Raw genomic sequence first — 13,724 nt, forward strand, 5'->3', positions numbered from 1 at the left:
CGGATTTATTTATTTGAACTCAGTCGGGGTCTCAACATACGGTTGAGAGTTAGAATAATAGAATACACAAGATGCAATTTCGAAATTTGGTTGTGCATCAGCAGTCACTCAGTTACCCCATGTCAGCTACTTTTGTTTGATTGTTAAATGAGTCTAGTGGCCAGCTATCTAAACGTGTTGTAAGCATGGTCGAATTACCAGCAAGAAATTAGCTGTTAAATGGCAACATGTTCTCTACAGCCAATGGCAAATCTGGCAGAATTGAAGGAAATGAACTTTAAAACATGTTTTTTTCTTCTCTTCGGCTATCATGGGGGTGGCTGCTAAAGTGTTTTGCCCGCAAGGTGGGGAGGGGGTTATGGATGTGGGTATGCAGACCAGTGGAGGCTGCTGAGGGGAATACGGCTCATAATGATGGCTGGAACAGAGCAATTGGAAAAGCATCAAACACATGGAAAACATGTGTTTGATACCATTCCACTGATTCTGCTCCAGTCATTACCACGAGCCCATCCTCCCAAATTAAGGTGCCACCAACCTCCTGTGACATAGACCCACTAGCCACTGCAGCCCCTCATGATGAGTCAGTTTCCCATCCTTGACATAGAATCCAGATGAAAGCTATGATCCCTTATTAATGTCACTTGTTAAATCCACTTAAATCCGTGTAGATGAAGGGGAGGAGACAAGTTAGAGAAGGATTTTTAAGCACTGAGACATGGATTGTGTATGCCATTCAAAGGGTGAATGGGCAAGACAAGACGCCTTTGAACGGGGTACGGTAGTAGGTGCCAGGCACACCGATTTGTGTCAAGAACTGCAATTATGCTGGTTTTTAACACTCAACAGTTTCCTGTGTGTATCAATAATGATCCACCAGCCAAAGGACATCAGGCCAACTTGATTTGATGTTGACTTAATAGGATCCCAATTAGCCAACGCCAATGGAGACAGCGAGTCTTACTGGGGTCTGATAGACAATGAAAAAGACCATTTACATACATCTAAAAACATTAAGATGTAGTGTGTGTGTGTGTGTGTGTGTGTGTGTGTGTGTGTGTGTGTGTGTGTGTGTGTGTGTGTGTGTGTGTGTGTGTGTGTGTGTGTGTGTGTGTGTGTGTGTGTGTGTGTGTGTGTGTGTGTGTGTGTGTGTGTGTGTGTGTGTGTGTGTGTGTGTGTGTGTGTGTGTGTGTGTGTGTGTGTGTGAGTCTATCAGTTACACATACATGTCAGTACATACACACAACAAGTAGAAACTTGACACAATGGTGGGAAGCATTGGAGTCAACATGGGCCAGCATCCCTGTAGATCGCTTTCAATACCTTGTAGAGTCCATGCCGAGATGAATCCAGGCTGTTCCGAGAGGGGGATACAACTCAATATTACGAAGCTTTTCTTAATGTTTTGTACACTCAGTGTATATCATGGTGACCTATGACTCTGTCTAAATGTGTTGTCTAATATGTATACCTTTGTAAACATTGTATATAGAAATAGATTGTCAACCGTGACTTGATTGCTAACCAATTGTCTAATTGAAATGACTAATTGTTGCCACCCGTTGTTCACTTGAACTTGCATGAAGACAGACTGCAGGAGTTTCCTCACACCCTTGGAAAATACCTAGTCCAAACTTTGGGTGTTTATGGAATGAAAATACTAATAATATAACTTATATCCCGAGTGTGCGTTCCCCTGTGGATCAGTGGAGGCTGGTGGAAGGAGATATAGGAGAACGGGCTCATTGTAATGGCTGGAATGGTATTAATGGAACGGAGTCGAGCGTGGTTTCCATGTTTGCGATGTTTGATACCGTTCCATTCATTCCATTCCTGCCATTAGAATGAGCACATCCTCCAATAGCTCCTCACACCAGCCTCCACTGCAGTGGATATAGTTTTTGCATTTCTCTCCCACACACCCATCTTGAAACATAAGGCCTATTTCATTAAAGAGACACTGGCCAGTTCTTCATTGCCAGAAATGTGTTTGGATTATGACAATATTCACAGTTATACAATCAATACATGAGCCTAACTTAAGATGACAAAAATCCATAGTTTGACATGAATTACAATTATTGTTCATTCATACACAGTATAATCATTCTCTGTGTCTCTCTCATATCTTGGGCACGCCATCACTTGCAACATGATGACTCTGCACCACAGCACCCCCCTGTGGCAGAAGAGACAGTTGCACTCCCCAGCTGCAGCACCAGTTCAAATGAATTCACCGTGCCCACCTGCAATGACACACAGCACAGGGTTTCCCTGGGAAAATCACTGAGAAACACCGCGTGCCATATTTACACAACGTCATGGTAGTGCATTATGTAATAACCTTATATGATAATAACTCCCTATCTTACAAAGGTTAGGGTCCATTCCATAGAAGCTCCAGTCAATTCAACAATGTATTTGAAGGGAATTACAGAGAAATACCATTTAAATAATATGAATCACATTACATATAAAACTCCACGTTGAGCCATATTATGAAACAGCTGTCGGCGACCCTGGATGGGTGTGTGTGACTATGCAATATGTTTTGTTATCTGCCATTAGTTGACCTTTTCACCATTTGCCTGAAGCTGAAGCTTGTACAAGCTGTATATACCTGCCATACAGTTTATTACGGCATGAGATCATGACATGGGCCCGTATCCACAAAGCATCTCAGAGGAGGAATGCTGATCTAGGATCAGTGTTTGCTTTTTTTTAGGTCATTATAAGGTAAGATTATATGGACAGATCCTAGATCAGCACTACTACACTGAGATGCTTTGTGGATACAGGCCCAGATCTGTTTGCCCCTTAAGGTCACTTGCAACAGAGAGTCTAAAAATGGTAGAGATAATAATAATCTAAACTAGAGTTAGGAGCAAACCAGCTAAAGTACCTGGTAACTAGCTTTAGGACTCAACACCTATTGTCTCTCAGTAAAGGGTTACCAGTAGCTTTGGGACAACATCAGTAGTCTGTGTACTGGTTGGACTCCCTGAGTTCTGCATCGTTCTGGTGATTGGTCATACATTATAGCCAGCTACACCCCGAACCATATTCCTTCCAAGTTTGACCCCTCCCTTCACACAAACTTCCTCCCACTAAATCTACCACTGTTCACACAGCAGGAATATGACGCGGTTTGGACAGTTGGATTCTGATGTTTATTTGATAGCGAGGGACACATTTCACTTTATGTCTGGTAAGTAGAGTTCCTGGAGATTATACATATGCTGTTGTTGACAGGAAACTTTTGTTGTTGTAGGTGAAGCCGGCTACAATGTGGTATGGTTATTTTCCGTCGCCAACCACCCGAACGATGCAGAACTCAGGGAATTCACCCAACACACAGACTACCGATGATGTGTCCCAAAGCTACTAGTAACCCTTTACTGAGAGACAACAGGTGTAATGCATTATGATGCGGTTATAATACTGTGTATGAAGCATTGTAAAGCTTGTCACGAGAATACAACCTGGATGAAACCTCAACCAGCCTCAGCCTCCTTAAGATCACGGCTAAACTGAACACCCACAGCCGGAAGAATGTGTAGGGAGTATGACAAGATTCAAACTGTAGGAAACACAATCAAACCAAATATAGTCCTCAGTGTGTGTGTGATTTGTGCTTGCGCTAATGTGTGTGTGTGGTTTCAATGACCATGACGGACCATGATAAGAAGACATTGAGACATTCCATTGGCTGACGGGACCACGATAAGAAGACATTGAGACATTCCATTGGCTGACGGGAGGACATGCATTCCTTCCTGGTTCCCAGCAGGACTTTAATGCAGCCTAGTTGTGACTGCAGCACATCTGCTTGACCTTGGTGTGTCTGTGTACGTGCGTAGGGGCTAGGGGTCCATTTACAATTCACAGTGGGAAGGTGCCAGTGGATGTGCCATGAACTTTATACACACACACATCATGACATTTATACACACACCCTGCAACCACATCTAAAACTCAGTGTCTTATGACATTAGGTGCAATTGTCCTGGAATTGGCACAAACCTTTGGTTTCTTTACACCACATCTAGCAGGTTCCCCGGGCGGTTGGAAAGTGAACCCCTCAGCAAACCTGGAGTGGCTGAGGATGCTGGCCACCTCTCCATCCACCTCCACTACCTCATCCACCTGGGGGAGACACACACACAAACATATTACTCACTGTGTATAACACACTCCTGTGGAAAACACACCAGGCACAGATCTAGGATCAGTATGATCCAATATAACTTTATTTGCCAAACTGTTACATCGGAAATGTGTTTTCTGCTCTGCTTTCAACTTCCCCATTCAACACAAACATACTCATATTGGAGAGGAGCAAAGACAAACTCCATTTGGCAGAAAAACACAAAACAGTATCTTGTACAAACCTTGAATGTGTACTGAGCGTCAAACTCCAGACTCTCTCCAAAACCAGTGATGTTGCCATTGTATATGACCAGAGAGCCTTTGTTAGAGATTTTGGGGACCTTGAAGAGACGGTAGGTGGCAGAGACAAACTGGTAGTCGCCTGTAGTTCCAGAGGAAATATCAACGTTTTGAACAGTCATTCTTAAAAATGTGGGGTCCCATGTATCAATGTTATAGACCCCCGTATGTTATAACAACGTAACCTCTATATGGTTAAAGAGCTGATGGAAAAAAGTGTCACCGCCTCATGTTTAAGACGAGTCAAACACGTCTCACCTAGGATGGCCTCCAGTTCCATGTTGTCCACGGTGATGACATTGGCCGTGACCAATCGCGGGGGGCTGAATCCCACCTCCTGAGCCAATCGCACTTGGTCCCCCCACCAAAGCGCTCCGCCTAAACACTCCCCTAACGACAGCATTAACATCTACAGATCACCAAGGTTATTAACTGTTGACGGTACTACACATGTAAATAGCAGCTAGAAACAGTCTAAAGCAGTGTGAAATGTAATACAGAAGCTGGTTAGGAGACATACACACCCCACAGGACTTTGTGTTTCTTGATCTCATCGGAGAGCTTGCGGCTACTATAGACATCACTGAAGTACAGCTCTCCTCCATCCTGACAACCAGAGAAAGTAGCAAAACATCTTTAGGCTTAGAAGACGTGAAAGAAAGGGAAAGGAGGATACCTAGTCAGTCGCATTCAACTGAAATGTTTCTTCTGCATTTCGATGTTACCAAGCAAGGATTCTCTTTCTTCATGACTTTTCACTGACACGTTTAAGTACAGTAAAAGCATTTTACTTCTAAGGAACATGACATGAACCTTCCTTACAAGCTTGAAAGGGTTCATTGAAGTTTTGTTGGTTGTAATTACCTGATTTCTACATGATAGAGTATATCACACAGTGTACCTTCAGCACGCATCACTCAATACTTTTCTCTTGTCTGGGGAAAAATTCACCAGAACGAAAAACAGATGTGTTCCCAGGACGGAAACAGTACTCTAAAACAAAAACAGATGTGTTCCCAGGACCGAAACAGTACTCCAAAACAAAAACAGATGTGTTCCCAGGACCGAAACAGTACTCTAAAACAAAAACAGATGTGTTCCCAGGACCAAAACAGTACTCCAAAACAAAAACAGATGTGTTCCCAGGACGGAAACAGTACTCCAAAACAAAAACAGATGTGTTCCCAGGACCGAAACAGTACTCCAAAACAAAAACAGATGTGTTCCCAGGACCGAAACAGTACTCCAAAACAAAAACAGATGTGTTCCCAGGACTACTCCAAAACAAAAACAGATGTGTTCCCAGGACCGAAACAGTACTCCAAAACAAAAACAGATGTGTTCCCAGGACGGAAACAGTACTCCAAAACAAAAACAGATGTGTTCCCAGGACGGAAACAGTACTCCAAAACAAAAACAGATGTGTTCCCAGGACCGAAACAGTACTCCAAAACAAAAACAGATGTGTTCCCAGGACTGAAACAGTACTCCAAAACAAAAACAGATGTGTTCCCAGGACCGAAACAGTACTCCAAAACAAAAACAGATGTGTTCCCAGGACGGAAACAGTACTCCAAAACAAAAACAGATGTGTTCCCAGGACGGAAACAGTACTCCAAAACAAAAACAGATGTGTTCCCAGGACTGAAACAGTACTCCAAAACAAAAACAGATGTGTTCCCAGGACCGAAACAGTACTCTAAAACAAAAACAGATGTGTTCCCAGGACGGAAACAGTACTCCAAAACAAAAACAGATGTGTTCCCAGGACGGAAACAGTACTCCAAAACAAAAACAGATGTGTTCCCAGGACGGAAACAGTACTCCAAAACAAAAACAGATGTGTTCCCAGGACCGAAACAGTACTCCAAAACAAAAACAGATGTGTTCCCAGGACGGAAACAGTACTCCAAAACAAAAACAGATGTGTTCCCAGGACCGAAACAGTACTCCAAAACAAAAACAGATGTGTTCCCAGGACCGGAACAGTACTCCAAAACAAAAACAGATGTGTTCCTAGGACCGAAACAGTACTCCAAAACAAAAACAGATGTGTTCCCAGGACGGAAACAGTACTCCAAAACAAAAACAGATGTGTTCCCAGGACGGAAACAGTACTCCAAAACAAAAACAGATGTGTTCCCAGGACCGAAACAGTACTCCAAAACAAAAACAGATGTGTTCCCAGGACCGAAACAGTACTCCAAAACAAAAACAGATGTGTTCCCAGGACGGAAACAGTACTCCAAAACAAAAACAGATGTGTTCCCAGGACGGAAACAGTACTCCAAAACAAAAACAGATGTGTTCCCAGGACGGAAACAGTACTCCAAAACAAAAACAGATGTGTTCCCAGGACTGAAACAGTACTCCAAAACAAAAACAGATGTGTTCCCAGGACCGAAACAGTACTCCAAAACAAAAACAGATGTGTTCCCAGGACTGAAACAGTACTCCAAAACAAAAACAGATGTGTTCCCAGGACGGAAACAGTACTCCAAAACAAAAACAGATGTGTTCCCAGGACAGACGAAACAGTACTCCAAAACAAAAACAGATGTGTTCCCAGGACGGAAACAGTACTCCAAAACAAAAACAGATGTGTTCCCAGGACCGAAACAGTACTCCAAAACAAAAACAGATGTGTTCCCAGGACCGAAACAGTACTCCAAAACAAAAACAGATGTGTTCCCAGGACTGAAACAGTACTCCAAAACAAAAACAGATGTGTTCCCAGGACGGAAACAGTACTCCAAAACAAAAACAGATGTGTTCCCAGGACGGAAACAGTACTCCAAAACAAAAACAGATGTGTTCCCAGGACCGAAACAGTACTCCAAAACAAAAACAGATGTGTTCCCAGGACGGAAACAGTACTCCAAAACAAAAACAGATGTGTTCCCAGGACGGAAACAGTACTCCAAAACAAAAACAGATGTGTTCCCAGGACGGAAACAGTACTCCAAAACAAAAACAGATGTGTTCCCAGGACGGAAACAGTACTCCAAAACAAAAAAACAGATGATGTTTCCCAGGACCGAAACAGTACTCCAAAACAAAAACAGATGTGTTCCCAGGACGGAAACAGTACTCCAAAACAAAAACAGATGTGTTCCCAGGACGGAAACAGTACTCCAAAACAAAAACAGATGTGTTCCCAGGACCGAAACAGTACTCCAAAACAAAAACAGATGTGTTCCCAGGACGGAAACAGTACTCCAAAACAAAAACAGATGTGTTCCCAGGACGGAAACAGTACTCCAAAACAAAAACAGATGTGTTCCCAGGACCGAAACAGTACTCCAAAACAAAAACAGATGTGTTCCCAGGACGGAAACAGTACTCCAAAACAAAAACAGATGTGTTCCCAGGACCGAAACAGTACTCCAAAACAAAAACAGATGTGTTCCCAGGACGGAAACAGTACTTCAAAACAAAAACAGATGTGTTCCCAGGACCGAAACAGTACTCCAAAACAAAAACAGATGTGTTCCCAGGACCGAAACAGTACTCCAAAACAAAAACAGATGTGTTCCCAGGACGGAAACAGTACTCCAAAACAAAAACAGATGTGTTCCCAGGACCGAAACAGTACTCCAAAACAAAAACAGATGTGTTCCCAGGACCGAAACAGTACTCCAAAACAAAAACAGATGTGTTCCCAGGACTGAAACAGTACTCCAAAACAAAAACAGATGTTTCCCAGGACCGAAACAGTACTCCAAAACAAAAACAGATGTGTTCCCAGGACCGAAACAGTACTCCAAAACAAAAACAGATGTGTTCCCAGGACGGAAACAGTACTCCAAAACAAAAACAGATGTGTTCCCAGGACCGAAACAGTACTCCAAAACAAAAACAGATGTGTTCCCAGGACCGAAACAGTACTCCAAAACAAAAACAGATGTGTTCCCAGGACGGAAACAGTACTCCAAAACAAAACAGATGTGTTCCCAGGAAACTCCAAAAAAAAACAGATGTGTTCCCAGGACGGAAACAGATGTGTTCCCAGGACGGAAACAGTACTCCAAAACAAAAACAGATGTGTTCCCAGGACGGAAACAGTACTCCAAAACAAAAACAGATGTGTTCCCAGGACCGAAACAGTACTCCAAAACAAAAACAGATGTGTTCCCAGGACGGAAACAGTACTCCAAAACAAAAACAGATGTGTTCCCAGGACCGAAACAGTACTCCAAAACAAAAACAGATGTGTTCCCAGGACCGGAAACAGTACTCCAAAACAAAAACAGATGTGTTCCCAGGACCGAAACAGTACTCCAAAACAAAAACAGATGTGTTCCCAGGACGGAAACAGTACTCCAAAACAAAAACAGATGTGTTCCTAGGAGATGTGTTCCCAGGACGAAACAGTACTCCAAAACAAAAACAGATGTGTTCCCAGGACGGAAACAGTACTCCAAAACAAAAACAGATGTTTTCCCAGGACCAAAACTGTACTAAAAAAAACAGATGTGTTCCCAGGACGGAAACAGTACTCCAAAACAAAAACAGATGTGTTCCCAGGACGGAAACAGTACTCCAAAACAAAAACAGATGTGTTCCCAGGACGGAAACAGTACTCCAAAACAAAAACAGATGTGTTCCCAGGACCGAAACAGTACTCCAAAACAAAAACAGAAAAAGGGGGAATTTAGCTTGCACATAGATACCGTGGCTTGCACATAGATACCGTGGCTTGCACATAGATACCGTGGCTTGCACATAGATACCGTGGCTTGCACGTAGATACCGTGGCTTGCCAAAGTATTCACCCCCTTGTAATTCTTCCTATTTTGTTGCCTTACAACCTGGAATTAAAATGTATTTTTGGGGTGTCTGTATAATTAGATTTACACAACATGTATACCACTTTGAAGATGCAAAATATTTTTTCTTGTGAGACAAACAAGAAATTAGACAAAACAAGAAATTAGACAAAAAAACAGAAAACTTGAGCGTGCATAATTATTCACCCCCTCCCCTCAGTCAATACTTTGTAGAGCCACCTTTTGTAGCAATTACAGCTGCAAGTCTCTTGGGGTATGTCTCTATTAGCTTGGCACATCTAGCCACTGGGATTTTTGCCCATTCTTCAAGGCAAAATTGCTCCAGCTCCTTCAAGTTGGATGGGTTCCACTGGTGTAGAGCAATCTTTAAGTCATACCACAGATTCTCAATTGGATTGAGGTCTGGGCTTTGACTAGGACATTCCAAGATAAATGTTTCCCCTTAAACCACTCAAGTGTTGCTTTAGCAGTATGCTTAAGATCATTGTCCTGCTGAAAGGTGAACCTCCGTCCCAGTCTCAAATATCTGGAAGACTGAAACAGGTTTCCCTCAAGAATTCCTGTATTTAGCGCCATCCATCATTCCTTCAATTCTGACCAGTTTCCTAGTCCCTGTCGATGACAAACTTCCCTGCAGCATGATGCTGCCACCACCATGCTTCACTGTGGGGATGGTATTCTCGGGGGGGTGAGAGCTGTTGGGTTTGCACCAGACATAGCGTTTTCCTTGATGGCCAACAAGCTCAAATTTAGTCTCATCTGACCAGAGTACTCCTGTGTAATGGCTTTTTTTCTGGCCACACTTCCATAAAGCCCAGCCCTGTGGAGTGCACGGCTTAAAGTGGTCCTATGGACAGATACTCCAATCTCCGCTGTGGCGCGTTGCAGCTCCTTCAGGGTTATCTTTGGTCTCTTTATTGCTTCTCCGATTAATGCCCTCCTTCCTTGGTCTGTGAGTTTTGGTGGGCGGCCCTCTCTTGGCAGGTTTGTTGTGGTGCCATATTTTTTCAAATTTTTAATAATGGATTTAATGGTGCTCTGTGGGATGTTCAAAGTTTCATATATTTTTTATAACCCAACTCTGATCTGTACTTCTCCACAACTTTGTCTCTGGCCCGTTTGGAGAGCTCCTTGGTCTTCATGGTGTCGCTTGCTTGGTGGTGCCTCTTGCTTAGAGTTGTTGCAGACTCTGGGGCCTTTCAAAACAGGTGTATATATACTGAGATCATGTGACATACCATGTGACACTTAGATTTCACACAGGTTGACTTTATTTAACAAATTATGTGACTTCTGAAGGTAATTGGTTGCACCAGATCTTGTTTAGGGGCTTCATAGCAAAGGGGGTGAATACATATATACACACACTACTTTTCTGTTTTACATTTTTTGAAAAAAGTGGGTTTTTTCATTTCACTTCACCAATTTGGACTATTTTGTGTATGTCCATTATATGAAATCCAAATAAACATCCATTTAAATTACAGGTTGTAATGCAACGAAATAGGAAAAACGCCAAAGATGATGAATAACTTTGCAAGGCACTGTAAACAAGCACCACAAAGCGTTGTGTTCAGCGAATGCCCTTTATGATATGAAAAACATTTGAATTGAATGGTCACCACCACACCACACAGTTGTGTACCTGGTCCTCAGTCATGTCGATGCCTGTGACGTGGCCCTTCCCCCCGACCAGTTGCCTGAGCATGTAGCAGTCTCTTCCACTGCCACTGCCACTGCCCAGGTCCAGCAGCCCTCCAGACACTCTGGGACCACCAGACCACACCCATAGTACCTGACAGAACAGCAGCAGGTCAAAGGGCAACAGGGTGAGTGAATTGAATCAAGTGTAACAGTCATTGATCTGATGGATCATCTTATTCACAACAATCGTATCCTTAACAATCTACAGGCAGGCAGGCAGACACAGACCGACGGAGACAGAACAACACACAGGCATGTACTTGTGTGTGAGAACGACCTGTTACCACGGATGTTATCAAAATGTCATTACATTGTAAGTACAACGTTACAATAGTGAACCCACTTGGGTGTGACTTCAGGATGGATCTTCTTCAGAGCCTTGAGGACGAAGGCTGGGATGGGCTGAGCCGGGGCTAAGCAGGCATTACTCTGCAGGTCAGACGTTTTCTTCAGGGTCTTCCCATAGTAGTCCCGAGGGAAGGTTAAAAATACCGACTGTATCGAGCTTTATGATTTAAGTCTTATACATTGTTACTTGGCTGCATCTCATTCCATGATGATCAATTTCAGGTTAATGTTCAACTTCAGTGTTTCAACCAGGCTATCAGTAGCCATAAGCATACTGCCTGGACACACTGAAATGTACAACACATGAGGAACACCTTCCTAATATTGCCTTGCACCCCCTTTTGCCCTCAGAACAGCCTCAGTTCATCAGAGCATGGCTCTACAAGGTGTTGAAAGTGTTCCTCAGGGACACTGGCCCATGTTGACTCCAATTCTTCCCACAGTTGTGTCAAGTTGGCTGGGTGTCCTTTGGGTGGTGAACCATTCTTGATACACACAGAAAACTGTTGAGCGTGAAAAACACAGCCGCCTGGCACCTACTACCATACCCCGTTCGAACAAACACCCTCTGAATGGCACACAATCCATGTCTCAATTGTATCAAGGCTTAAATATCATTCTCTAACTTGTCTCCTTCCCTTCATCTGCAATGATTGAAGTAGATTTAACAAATTACATCAATAAGGGATCGTAGCTTTCACCTGGATTCACCTGGTCAGTCTATGTCATGGAAAGAGCAGGTGAGCCTAATGTTTTGTACAATTCCCCGGATATTGTGAGGCGGTACAGAGAACCAGGAAGTTAACATTTTGTTATGACAGGTCATGTAAAATGAACTTTGATTCCAATGTTTATATCCTTCCTGTTTGGCCCTTCCGGGGGTATCATCGGATGGGGCCACAGTGTCTCCTGACCCCTCCTGTCTCAGCCTCCAGTATTTATGCTGCAGTAGTTTGTGTTGGGGGGCTAGGGTCAGTCTGTTATACCTGGAGTACTGCTCCTGTATTATCATTCTCTCTTTCTTTCTCTTGCTCTCGGAGGACCTGAGCCCTAGGACCATGCCTCAGGACTACCTGGCATGAGGACTCCTTGCTGTCCCCAGTCCACCTGGCCGTGCTGCTGCTCCAGTTTCAACTGTTCTGCCTGCGGCTATGGAATCCTGACCTGTTCACCGGACGTGCTACCTGTCCCAGACATGATGTTTGCAAGTCTCTAGAGACAGCAGGAGTGGTAGAGATACTCTTAATGATCGGCTATGAAAAGCCAACTGACATTTACTCCTAAGGTGCTGACTTGCTGCACCCTCGAAAACTACTGTGATTATTATTATTTGACCATGCTGGCCATTTATGAACATTTGAACATCTCCACCCGGCACAGCCAGAAGAGGACTGGCCACCCCTCATAGCCTGGTTCCTCTCTAGGTTTCTTCCTAGGTTTTGCCCTTTCTAGGGAGTTTTTCCTAGCCACCGTGCTTCTACACCTGCATTGCTTGCTGTTTGGGGTTTTAGGCTGGGTTTCTGTATAGCACTTTGAGATATCAGCTGATGTAAGAAGGGTTATATAAATAAATTTGATTTGATTTCATTCTGTGGCAGCACAGAACGATATAGTGTATGTGAGGCTCTTGATCATATCTTCGATCATGACACTGGTGAGGAGGAGGGTTAGTGAAGATGCATTAGAGTGAAGATGCATTAGAAGATGTGAAGATGCATTAGAGGAGGAAGTGTCAGAAGTTGAAGACAACACAGAATATGATCCAGACCAAGAGACAACCGATGTGGAACAAATCAGTAATGAGGAAGAGGGCCCTGCTGAGGTTTTTGTTACATGCATTTATTTACTTTTCTTCTCTTTTGCACACCAGTATCTCTACCTGCACATGACCATCTGATCATTTATCACTCCAGTGTTAATCTGCTAAATTGTAATTATTCACCTACCTCCTCATGCCTTTTGCACACAATGTATATACTATTTTTTCCCCTACTGATATTGACTTGTATTGTTTACTCCATGTGTAACTCTGTGTTGTCTGTTCACACTGCTATGCTTTATCTTGGCCCGGTCGCAGTTGTAAATGAGAACTTGTTCTCAACTGGCCTACCTGGTTAAATAAAGGTGAAATAGAAAAAATAAAATTAAAAAAACATTCCAGTCAAAGAATGAGAATTTGTCCTGGTCTTCATCCCCACCTGAGAGGAGAGGTCAGCTGAAAATGTTATCAGGATGACCCCAGGGCCAACGAGATACGCCATACCCCGGGTTGATGACATAAAAATCCTGCTTCGAACTGTTTCTGACAGAGTCAATCGAAGCTATAGCGATGAACATGACCAACTTGGAGGGGAGGCGCATTTACAAAGACAACTGGAAGGAGGTAGAAAGACGTGGGTCTCTTGATTTGGCCGGTGTGTACAGATCCAGAAA

At 43.4% G+C, this 13,724-nt stretch overlaps 1 pseudogene; it reads right to left on the minus strand.

Annotated features, from left to right (window-relative positions):
• Positions 1 to 1,251: 1,251 nt before the first annotated feature.
• Positions 1,252 to 13,552, minus strand: LOC124003206 (annotated as a pseudogene).
• Between the last annotated feature and the right edge of the window lie 172 nt (positions 13,553 to 13,724).

The sequence above is a fragment of the Oncorhynchus gorbuscha genome, linkage group LG18 (assembly GCF_021184085.1).
Source record: "Oncorhynchus gorbuscha isolate QuinsamMale2020 ecotype Even-year linkage group LG18, OgorEven_v1.0, whole genome shotgun sequence".
Taxonomy (NCBI): Eukaryota; Metazoa; Chordata; class Actinopteri; order Salmoniformes; family Salmonidae; genus Oncorhynchus; species Oncorhynchus gorbuscha.